The 12,268-nt window shown below is 39.5% G+C and overlaps 1 protein-coding gene across 7 annotated transcripts in view; it reads right to left on the bottom strand.

The window, feature by feature from the left end:
- Positions 1–12,268, bottom strand: part of MAP2K5 (mitogen-activated protein kinase kinase 5) — a 266,765-nt gene that overhangs the window by 141,591 nt on the left and 112,906 nt on the right. The window lies entirely within an intron of this gene.

Genomic DNA, 12,268 nt, shown 5'->3' with positions numbered 1-12,268 from the left:
TTCAGGCTGGACTGACTTTTTTTTTTCCTTCACTGAATTGACCAAATTGACTGTGGAAATTGGTATCATGTTGAGACAAACCCATGTTGCCACCGATAACAGCCCCAAGCAGGAAACTGTATCTTTACACATGCTGTATCAATTAGCCATTAAACAACCCACATGAACAGCATCAAGCTGAAGCTTGCTAATAAAGGCCCACAGAGCATGGGCTTTCTGCAGCTCTTCTCAAAAGGCTTCTCCGCCCACTACCCAGCACCCACCCCCAATACAATCAGGGGTCAGAGTGGGAGGCGATCCGAGGGGGCTGCTCAAAACACATAAATAAAACCTCTTTCACAGAACTACAGCTGGAGTTATCCAACGTGTTTTATACAGGGCTCTACACATCAATTTCCTTTAAGTTTCGTCACAAAGAAAATCGTGACTTTCTACGAGCCATTCTATGCTTTCTCTTTTCAGAAAAGGAAATTCTTGCGAACTGAGGATTCCCTTTTTGCTGTGATCTATTCATATCAGGTGCTGGTGATATCTCCCACTTCTGCTCCCTTCTGGTCTCCATTTTGTCTTTTTGTAAAAATTTTTACTGGAGTATAGTTGCTTTACAATGCTATGTTAGCTTCTACTGCACAGCAAAATGAATCAGCCATACATATACATATATCCCCTCCCTTTTGGATTTCCCTCGCACTTAAGTCACCACAGTGCATTAAGTAGAGCTCCCGTGCTATACAGTATGTTCCCATCAGTTGTCTATTTTATACATAGTATCAGTAATGTATATGTGTCAATCCCAATCTCCTACTTCCTCCCATCCCACCCCACCCCCTTCCCCCTTGGTAGCATATTTAAAATATTTAATTTGCTCTGTGCTCTCATGTGTAAGCCTCACTGAATGCTTTTAGAAATAGGCACGGTGCAATCCTTAAGGAAACACGAGTTCAGTTTTAAAATACGGTATGCGGCTCTCCTGTGGGATGATAATGGAAGCAGAAATAAACTTCTCTTCAACTTTTTCCCCTCTATAAAGTGATTACACTATTTTGCTTGAATGCCAGGAAGCCAGTCTCAGTTTACCAGGAGCCAGAGACACATTAGCAGGTATTCATGCCTAGTAAGCTCTCCTAGCACTATGCCAGGGTGCTGCAACCATCTTTTTACATTGTTAGTCTTATGAAAAGACAACAACTAATATATTTATCTAGTTATTTCTTGGGGACTGCTTTCTACTGAATGAAAACAGCAGGTACAATTAAACATAGACTATGCTGGGCTTCCCTGGTGGCGCAGTGGTTGACAGTCCGCCTGCCGATGCAGGGGACACGGGTTTGTGCCCCGGTCCGGGAAGATCCCACATGCCGCGGAGCGGCTGCGCCCGTGAGCCATAGCCGCTGAGCCTGCGCGTCCGGAGCCTGTGCTCCGCAATGGGAGAGGCCACGGCGGTGAGAGGCCCGCGTACCGTAAAAAAAAACCCCACAAAAAACATAGACTATGCTGACATTTCTACACTACAAATACATCTGTGCACAACAGGAACACACTTGAGAAAACCACAGTGCAATATAAACGTTATTCTAATCATTCCATCACACAACAAAGGGTAGGTCATCCAAATATTGCAAAAGCCTTAAATAAAATTAAGCAGCAAAATTAGCCATCCTAAATGGCAGTTATTATCTGGAGTCTCATGATTCAGTTCTGAATGGAAGCAACAAACATGGTTTTCCCTCTTCATGTATGACAACTGCAGGAGACATGCAGCATTTACAAGGTTAATACCAGGGGCAAAAGAGGCCCAGGTTTCTCAATTCTGCCTTCCTTTTACTAAGTAAAAGAGGTTTCCTTCTAATGTGGTGGATTTTAGATTCCTACCCAGCAACATCCTCTGTTTGATGTATGGGAAATACCGGGTGTGGAGGAACAGGTTCCTGGAGGTCGGAAGGGACCTATACTCTGCCCCAGCTCTGAACAACTTAATTCCCACAAGTCTAAGATACCACCAATTACAAGTCTTTCAGTGAAAAAGGAAAGAAAGCAATGGAATACAACACTCAATGCATAAATAAATTATAAGATACATTTTGATCATAGAGTTGACTTGGAGTAGCATGTCCAGAAGACCAACTCTGGTAAATTGTTCTAAAGAAATAACAAAAATTAGAGATAACACTTCTTTGGCACTTGCTATACGCCAAACACTGGGCTAAATGCATTATCCTCATACATATTATATCTCATTTAATTCTCACCATAACCCTTGAGATAGGTACTATTATTAACCCCTTTTTATAGATGAGTAAATTGAGGCTGAAGTTAATGAAATTACTTGCTCAAGGTCACACAACTATAAACTACAATCTTAACTCTTAAGCCTTAACAAACTGTATTATGTTTATGAGATAAATCTCATCTCAATTTATGGGCTCGATTACTATCCCAGTTTTGACCTTGAATAGCTGGGCTGATCTTCAGACATTTTAGTTTAGATTTTTCCACTTCTCACATAAAGTAGATATAGGAGGGAAGTTTGGAGAAGGTTCTAACTATTCTTTCACTTAACCTCTTGCTGCTTGTCTTGAGAAGCAGTTATTTGAACTGTAACAATATCTACTATGTGCCAGACAAAGTGCTACAATCTCAAAGAGGTTAAGGAACTGATCCAAGGTCACACAGCTGAGTTGTATTAAGAAGAAGCAGAAGCAGAACTTAAATCTGGATCTGACCCTAAATATAGATCTATTCCATTAGGCTACCCACCAGTTATCACCTTCCTTATGACTAAGTTATTTATCCTTTTTAAGCTTTAGTTTCCTCATCTGAAACACAGAAAGGCACTCAATGAATGATAATATTAATAACAATAATAATTGCACCCAATCCAGAAGGAACTTAATCCTCCAACAGCAAAAGAATGGATTTAATTTCCATGGTGCTGACCACCTTAAACCATGCCTTTGGAGAAAGGGACAGACATGGAGAAGTCTTCTAACTGCTAAACATTCTTGGCAGGATATTCTCTCTGAGGATAAATATCTTACTTTAATACTACAGCGGAACAAAGGTCATCCAATTAAGCCACACTACAAAAAATTCCAGGAGAAAAACATTATTCCCAGAAAACTGTGATTCAATTTATTCATCTAACAAATATGGACTGTCACACAGTGTCATAAATTAACTGGGGCCTCCAACCTCTACCAACAGAAATGACCCAGCATACAGCTGTTCTCCCTCTCCCTCTGATAAGACCCTAAAACTTCATAGCTTGCATAAGAGACAAAGCTGTGCTCAGAGCTTGGTGAATCAAACATTCATCAGACCACCGAGTGCATTGTGCTGGGTGGGTAGACAGGGGCTCATCATAAAGGTGAGGGGCATATATTCAGGTGCCATAAAGAACTGTGAGTCAAACCCACAATGATCACATAATCTACTTTAAATCCCAATCCCCAGCAAGGCAGAAGGATCTTAGGGGAGGTTAACAGGAGGACTAAATACCCTCTCAGACTATTTGTATTCCTTCCCTCTATGGCACATGACTTCTTCTCTTCTCTTCCCTAAGGCTTCCACTGATACTCATTTTTAGAAAGGGAGGGGGAGGTGGCTTGCACGGTAATTCCCCTGGGTGCCTCACCCTTTTAGAGATGTCCTAAAAGGGATGACTCTCCTATGAAAAATCCTACCACAGACACATGGATAAAAGAAAAACTAAGTCCAGGACAACCCTCTCTGTTGAAGTAGATCACCCAAGTGCAGACAATCATAGAACAATCACATATTCTTTATTATTAAGCTTTTTATTTTGAGATAATTGTAGACTCACATGCAGTTGTAAAAAATAACAGACATCCTGTATATCCTCTACCCATTTCCTCCCAACAGTGACATCTTGAAAAACTGTTGTACAATATCACAAACAGGGCACTGACACGGATACAGTCAAGACAGAGAATGTGTCCATCATCACCACATCCTTTTATAGCCACACCACTTCCCTCCTACCCCTGCATCCTCTCATTAGCCTCTGGAAACCACTAATTTACTCTCCATTTCTGTAATTCTGTCATTTCAAGAACCTTATAAAAATGGAATCACACAGTATGTAACCTTTTGTGACTGCCTTTTTTTACTTGGCATAATTCTCTGGAGATTCATCCAGGTTATATATATCAATAGTTCATTCATTTTTATTGCTGAGTAGTAGTATATGGCATGAATGTAGCACAGCTTGTTTAACCATTCACTCATTAAAGGACGCTGGGGTTGATTCCAGTTTTTGCCTATTATGAACAAAGCTACTATAAACATTTGTGTACTGCTTTTTGTGTAAACGTAAGTCTTCATTTCTCTGGGATAAATGCCCAGGAGTGCAATTGCTGGGTCATGTGGTAGTTGCATGTTTAGATTTTTAAGAAAGACCAAATTGTTTTCTGGGGGGTCTGTATCATTTTACATTCCTATCAGCAATGTATTACTGATCTAATTTCTCTGCATCCTTGCCGGCATTTGGTGTTATCACTATTTTAAAAATTTTAGCCATTCTGGTAGGTATGTAGTAATATCTCACTGTGCTTTTAATTTGCATTGCCTTAACGGCTAATGATGCTGAAATCCTTTCCTGTGCTTAAATATTTGCCATTTGTATATCCTCTTCAGTGGAATGTCTCTTCATGTCTTTTGCTCATTTTTTATTGGGATTGTTTGGGTTTTTTTGCTGTTGAATTTTGATAGTTTTTCATATACTCTAGACATGCATTCTTTAAAAGAACACATTTTTTTTTTTTTGGTATGTGGGCCTCTCACTGTTGTGGCCTCTCCCGTTGCGGAGCACAGGCTCCGGACACGCAGGCTCAGCGGCCATGGCTCACGGGCCCAGCCGCTCCGCGGCATGTGGGATCTTCCCGTACCGGGGCACGAACCCGTGTTCCCTGCATCAGCAGGTGGACTCTCAACCACTGCGCCACAAGGGAAGCCCTAAAAGAACACTTTTAAGTAACGCTATATGGGGTTTCTTGTCTTGAAAATCATTACCACAAATACAGAAATCCCTAGTGATTACCCGAGGGAAAGACAATGAATGACCAACGTGGGGAAGGAGGCTTAATTTTTAGAGATGTTCATTTGTGTGGTGAGTCAGAGCTGCAGAAAAACCAACAACCCAGAGTCATTAAATTAGTTTGTTTACCTCAGTTAATGGGCTAAGTCTTTTTTTTCCCTCCAAACACACAAGTGTTCATAAGTTACAATCTACTACATCACTGGCATGTGATTAATATTTACATTTAAAGGACAATATTTAAACAATTTAAAAACAGGAGCCAAACAGACATATATACACTACCAAACATAAAACAGATAGCTAGTGGGAAGCAGTCGCATAGCACAGGGAGATCAACTCGGTGCTTTGTGACTACCTAGAGGGGTGGGATAGGGAGGGTGGGTGGGAGGGAGACGCAAGAGGGAAGAGATATGGGGATACATGTATATGTATAACTGATTCACTTTGTTATAAAGCAGAAACTAACACACCATTGTAAAGCAATTATACTCCAATAAAGATGTTAAAAGAAAAAAAAGGATGCCCTTGCAGGTGAACTTCCTGTACATTTTGGGGGCAACTTCCTGTGGATCTACAATCATTTCAAAATAAAAAGATTTTTTTAAAAAAGAATACCTTTGCTTTCCATCTAAGTTGTAACTTTGCATGCCGTTTTTTTTTTTTTTTTGTGGTACACGGGCCTCTCACTTCTGTGGCCTCTCCCGCTGCGGAGCACAGGCTCCAGACGCGCAGGCTCAGCGGGCATGGCTCACGGGCCCAGCTGCGGAGAGGGATCTTCCCGGACCGGGGCACGAACCCGTGTCCCCTGCATCGGCAGGCGGACTCTCAACCACTGCGCCACCAGGGAAGCCCCCTCTGCATGTCCTTTTTATAACTCTTTGTTAATGATAATATTTTATTTTCAGTATACTTTATAGTTTAAAAACCCTTTCCCCTTAAAGATGTCTTTTGTATTGATTATATCAGTTTGGTTTAGAAAGCAACATTATTCTTAGCTAAGCCACATTGCTTTGATTCTCAATTATTAATATTTGCTTGCATTTTAGCCTCTTTAGTTCTAAAATATTTCATATTTCCCAGAGTTGCCCATTTTGAAGGAACACAAAATAGTTTATACATGTTAAGCACTTAGAACAGGGTCTGGTACAGAGTAAGTGCCTAATAAATATTCATTATTATTACTATTACTACGATTTTCATAGCAAAATCTACTCACAGGGATTCTCATTCGTTTTCTTTCTTCTCCTATATACCTGACTTACTTTGTACCTTGGTAATATGTCATACTTCCTTCAGTCACGAATCAAAGAATCCAGAATCCTGCTGCTTGAAGGAAGTTGAGTGATCATCTAGCCATCCCTTCATTTTATATATGAGGAAACTGAGGCCCGGAGAGCAAGAGTCACCTGCCTTTCCAGGGTCACACAATGAGGCAGTCAGAGGGACTGGATTGGGAATTTACTTTATTCCTTCTTTATTCCTTCTTAGGAACTTTATTCCTTCTTTATTCCTTCTTAGAAATGGAGCTTTTAGAAATGGAGCTTCTTAGAAATGGAGCTTTTTAAAAATTGTCCAAGTTAGACCAAGTCAGTGTGGCACATCTACAGTTCTTAAATAATATCTGAGGAAAAAACAGGTTAACTAAGAAAAGAAAAATCTGTGCAATTTCCAGATGCTCCAAATTGCTAGCCAAGGATAACAGCAACTTTTAAGTTTCTCTCTTTCTCTCCCTTCCTCCTCCCATCCCTCCCTCTCTTTCTTTCTCCCTCTCTCTCTCTGTCTTTCTGACATTGCAGATATCCTTTAACTCATGAAGGATTCTTTTTTTTTTTTTCAAGCTAGTGAGTTGCTAGACCAAACCTAGGTAGGATTTCTCAGGAGCCACGAGATATGATGATAATGACAGAATCAACCAGACCCCTTGAAAGAATGGTCTGTCTGTTTGGGCAGGGGAAACGTCTTTCTAAAGCAGAGCTTCCATGGGACTTCCCTAGTGGTCCAGTGGTAAAGAATTCACCTTCCAATGGAGGGGACATGGGTTCGATCCCTGGTTGGGGAACTAAGATCCCACATGCCACAGGGCAACTAAGCCTGCACGCCACAACTACTGAGCCCGCGTGCCTCAACTAGAGAGCCTGCATCCTGCAAACTACAGAGCCCACGTGTTCTGGAGGCCGCATGCCACAACTAGAGAAAGAAAACCTGCATGCCACAACTAGAGAGAAGCTGGTGTGCTGCAACGAAGAGTCTGTGCACTGCAAAGATCCCGCATGTCACAATGAAGACCCAACACAACCAAAAAAAGAAAAATAAAATAATAATAATAAAGTAGAGCTTCCACTGCACTGCTAAGAATTAAAAGAATGCCTTCTTTCTCTTCCTTCTTCTTTTTTTTAAAAGTCTGATTTACTGAGGTATAATTTACAGTAAAATTCACCCTATCTAGGTGTATAAGTCTAAGTGTTCTAACAAATGTGTACAGTCTGATAACCACCACCAAATTCAAGATATAGAATTCGCAACATCTCCCAAAATTCCCTCACAGCTTTATAGTCAACCCTTCCTCTACCCTTGGGCAACCACGGATGTATTTTCCATCCTTATTGCTTTGCCTTTTCCAGAACGTCATATATGTGGAGTGACACAATAAGTAGCCCTTTGAGTCTGGCTTCTTTCACTTAGCATAAGGAACTTACGGTGCATCTATGTCACTGCATGAATCAGTAGTTTGTTCCCTATTATTGCTGAGTAGTATTCTATGTTTGGATGTACCACAGTTTGTTTACTCATTCACCAGTTGAAAGACAATGGAGTTGTTTCCAGCTTGGGGCTACTATGAATAAAGCCATGTGGAGTGCGATTGCCAAATCATTTTGTAGGACAGTACCAAACTGCTTTCCAAAGTGGCTGGACCATTTCATATTCCCACTAGCAATGTATGAGAGTTCAGTTGCTCTGTATTCTTTGTCAGCACTTGACATGATCAGTTTTTTCTTTAATTTTAGTGAAGGTCTCTGTTTTAGCAGAAAAAAAAATGTAGCAGGAAACATTTTTTATCACACCAAACTACCGCTGAAAGTTGAAGCAAACTTGACTCCTCTCTTCCTCTAAAAATCCACAAGCAATCCATCAGGAAATTCTAACTCTACATTTAAAATATATTCAGAATCTGACCACTTCTCCCCATCTTCACGACTGTCTCCCTGACCTGAGCTTCTATAACTCACCTGGTTACTGTAACACTGCCTAACAGCTGATAATACCCTCACCCCCATCCTCAGCGTGACACACTGGCCTCCCTGCTGTTCCATGAACACACCACGCACATCCCACCAGCATCTTCTGCTCTGTTCCCCCACATACCTTCCTGTCTAGCAACTCTCTTCCTTCAAGCCTTTGCGTCAATCTCATCTTCTCTATGAGGCCTACCTGATGAACTCTGCAACCTGCCCTTTCCCTCCCCTAAGATTGATCTACTTTTTCTTTTCTCCCTATTAATAACTACCCTCTAACACACTCTGTATTGTTTTTTATTATATTCATTACTTAGCGACATTAGTTTCCCAACCCTGCCCCACCCCAGCTAGAGTATAAGTTCCATGAGTGTCAGAATCTTTTGTTTTATACAAATCGATGTATTCCAACTACATAGACAACTGCCTGGAACACAGTAGGGATAAAAATAAATAGTTGCTCCATGAACAAATTAAAAACACTGGCTTTGGCACCAACTGGAAAATATGTATGAGGACAGATTTATAAAAAGTAGAGCCAGGGGTAGAAAATGAAATTTCTAACATGTCTATTGAAACCACAAGACTTACTTTCTCCAATCACAAATTGGGCAGCATTTGCCTTCAGAATAATACAAAAACATTTTTTAATACATATATATATAATATAAAATATAAAAAAGCTCTCCTGTTAGAGAAAATTGATGAAATCAACCAGGTTCATATATACAAAAATATCCTGGGACACCAACTATCTAGGTTTTTTTCTTTCTATAAACTTCTCCATCTGTGTAAGACTGCCCCAGCCTGACTGCCAATTTTATTTTCTTAATCTAAGTTCTATTCTCATTACCCTTCCATTTCTATTTATTATCCTCAGGGAAAGAGAGAGCAGTTAATGCCAGGGCATTCTCACATCTTCCAAAGAAATGGCATAGGTGTTAATCTTGTATTTATGTTTGATGTGGGTAATGATGGCTGTGACTGGAGCTGTAGGTTTATTAATATGCAGGGCTCTCACCTCATTAGTGGCGATGTATGTTTTGAAGTTAAGCTGCAATGTTTGCTGTAATGTCAGATCTGGCCTAACAGACTTTCTCACTGTTCATTTTCTTTGTTTTTACTCAGTCAGTACATGCTATGCTCACAGGGCTCACACGAATGCTTTTTAATAAAGACAATTTTTCCACAGTAGTTAATCTTGGTGGAAGTTTCAAACAGGTTTTTTTTTTCTTTTTTCTTTCTTTTTTTTTTTTTTTTTGTGGTACACGGGCCTCTCACTGTCACGGCCTCCCCCATTGCAGAGCACAGGCTCCGGACGCGCAGGCTCAGCGGCCATGGCTCATGGGCCCAGCCGCTCCGCGGCATGTGGGATCTTCCCGGACCAGGGCACGAACGTGTGTCCCCTGCATCGGCAGGCGGACTCTCAACCACTGCGCCACCAAGGAAGCCCTCAAACAGTTTTAATAATTATTTCCTCATGTGATACCACATGTTTATCCTGAAGAAAAGATTTTCATAATTTTTCACCTAGTAATACAAAGCATAATAAACTCTCTCCCTGGCTTGATTTGGGAGTGAGGTATTCTTATTAACAGGATAAAGTGGTTAATTCTAATAATAGTTATTATATAATTAAAACATACCTGCATTACTAATATTTGATAGCTTATAAAGCACTTTCACATATATCATCTCAACCAGATCTTAAAAAGAACAAAATAAACAAAAGTAAAACCTGGTTGAATATATCACTTGATGATCCACTATGAATGGCAACTGATACACTTCAATTCCTAAAAAAATTTACAGTTTCCATAATACACAAATAAACTAACCTGTACCAGACTAACAAGCTTCATGGGATGGATGGGTGGTCTGTTGCTGCTTGTTGCTCAGACTTCACTCTGCTCTACAGTCCTCATGGGGTTTGCACTATAGGAAAGACTCGATTTTCAACAGCTCGTCTGGAAGTCATTAACTATATTTTATAAATTCCACTATATATATATATATATATATACACACACACACACAAACACCTATATATACACATGTATACATATATACACATATATATACCTATATATACACACATATATGTACATATATACACACACACACACATATATATTTACAGCTACAAATCCAGGACCACTGTACTTCAAGGAAGCCATTTAAATGTGAGAAACAGTTTATCCTCTTTTCTCATTAGATAACTGAATATATATCCATTTCTTAATATTTTAAAATTTGTGTTCATAAGTACAAGACCCTGGTCTTTAGGGGCAGCATTTGGTAGGGAAGAAAACGACAGAGGAGAACACAGGTACTTAGACCGAGACAAAGGAGAAGGAGGCTTAGATCACTCATTAATGCTTCTCTTTCACCATCTTTTCACTCTGTCTTCTCACAGCGCCTGTACCGGGCTCCCCCTCCTGCAGAAGGACCACTGTCTTTGATTTGACAACATGACACATATTCAGCTAGAACTCCCATCATCATTCAAGAAAGCAAAAATGAGGATATGTGCTTTTAAGAAGGTACAGCAATAAGCTTACATATCAAAAGTCTATAAACAAGTATATTACCTATTTAATTGCCTTAGCTGAACTTAAAAGCTCTGATCTTTAATTGAACTGATCTAAAAAGCTACAATTTTTAAATCAAGGACAAAATTAAATAGCTTTTTGGTAAATAAAAAGGCATCTTTAATCTTATTTTATGAAATCCAAGTTATTAAATATAGATAAAACATCTAAAATATTAAGTTAACAACTACTCAATCTAGAGTAAATTTCTCATGACAAAGCTTTACAAAATTCTTCAGGGACACCTGGCTTCTTCTACTCTTCAATAAAAACACGTACTTTTAAATCTGGAAGGTACAAGTTTCCACAAATAACAAGGAAACTCAAAAGCTAAACATATATGTTTAATGAGGTATACTACCAGAGCATACTATTTCTATAGCTGAGTACCCATAATTACTGGGGAATAACTGTTCATCTGCACTGTAATTCATTAGTCTTTCCATCTAGACAGATGCAGATGCACATTCACTTACTGGTATTTATTTAAAACTGAACATATACGCACTATTATATACAAAACAGATAACCAACAAGGACCTGCTGTATAGCATAGGGAACTATACTCAATATTTTGTAATAACCTATAAGGGAAAATAATCTATATATATGTATAAATGAATCACTTTGCTGTACCTAACACAACACTGTATACCTGAAACTAATACAACATTGTAAATCAATACTTTAACTAAATAAATAAATTTAAAAAACTGAAATCCCTTGAGAGGGTTAGCTGGCCCACTACCACTATCCCCACTCAGCCTCTCGCAGATATTTTCATTCCATAACCAGTGGCATTTTATAGTGGTTACTCTCTGTGGGAACTGGACTGGCCAGCACAGACTAAAAAGAGAAGTACAGGCTTAGGATTCCTTTTTGAAACCTCTATATCCAAAATCAGTCAAACCACTAAGGCCCTCATACGTCACTGATCAAAGAACCCTTCTTAGCCCAAACTGCAACCACAGCTGGGGAGAAGGACCTACCTACCTCTAAGAGGCTCTGGTCAACCACACTTGCCCACAGTGATTATAGGGTGGTTGTACAGGACTCTGACGAACACTTTAGACTTTATTTTTAGATCCAGACATAAATCCATTTGAAACATGTCCATCAAGGTGCCATTTTGAATGAAAAATTCAATTATTCCTCCAGATGAAGAGTAAAACTAAAACCAATGATTTTAAAGAAGAAAAACAAAGATGACTGCAGAATAACTGAATAGTATTTTCCTATCTATTATAGTTCTTAGTGCTACTAAGAGTCCTCACAGAAAGTTATGGCTAGTGAGAATTTCTTATAAACCAGAATTATGCTGTGTGCCCAGAGTACAGGATGAGCCTAAGGATCTCTTTAATAATAATATTTGCAGGACTTTCCTG

Source organism: Tursiops truncatus, chromosome 2 (genome assembly GCF_011762595.2).
Source record: "Tursiops truncatus isolate mTurTru1 chromosome 2, mTurTru1.mat.Y, whole genome shotgun sequence".
Lineage (NCBI taxonomy): Eukaryota > Metazoa > Chordata > Mammalia > Artiodactyla > Delphinidae > Tursiops > Tursiops truncatus.
The sequence above is the reverse complement of the archived record's forward strand: the minus strand, read 5'-3'. Positions and strand labels throughout refer to the sequence as shown.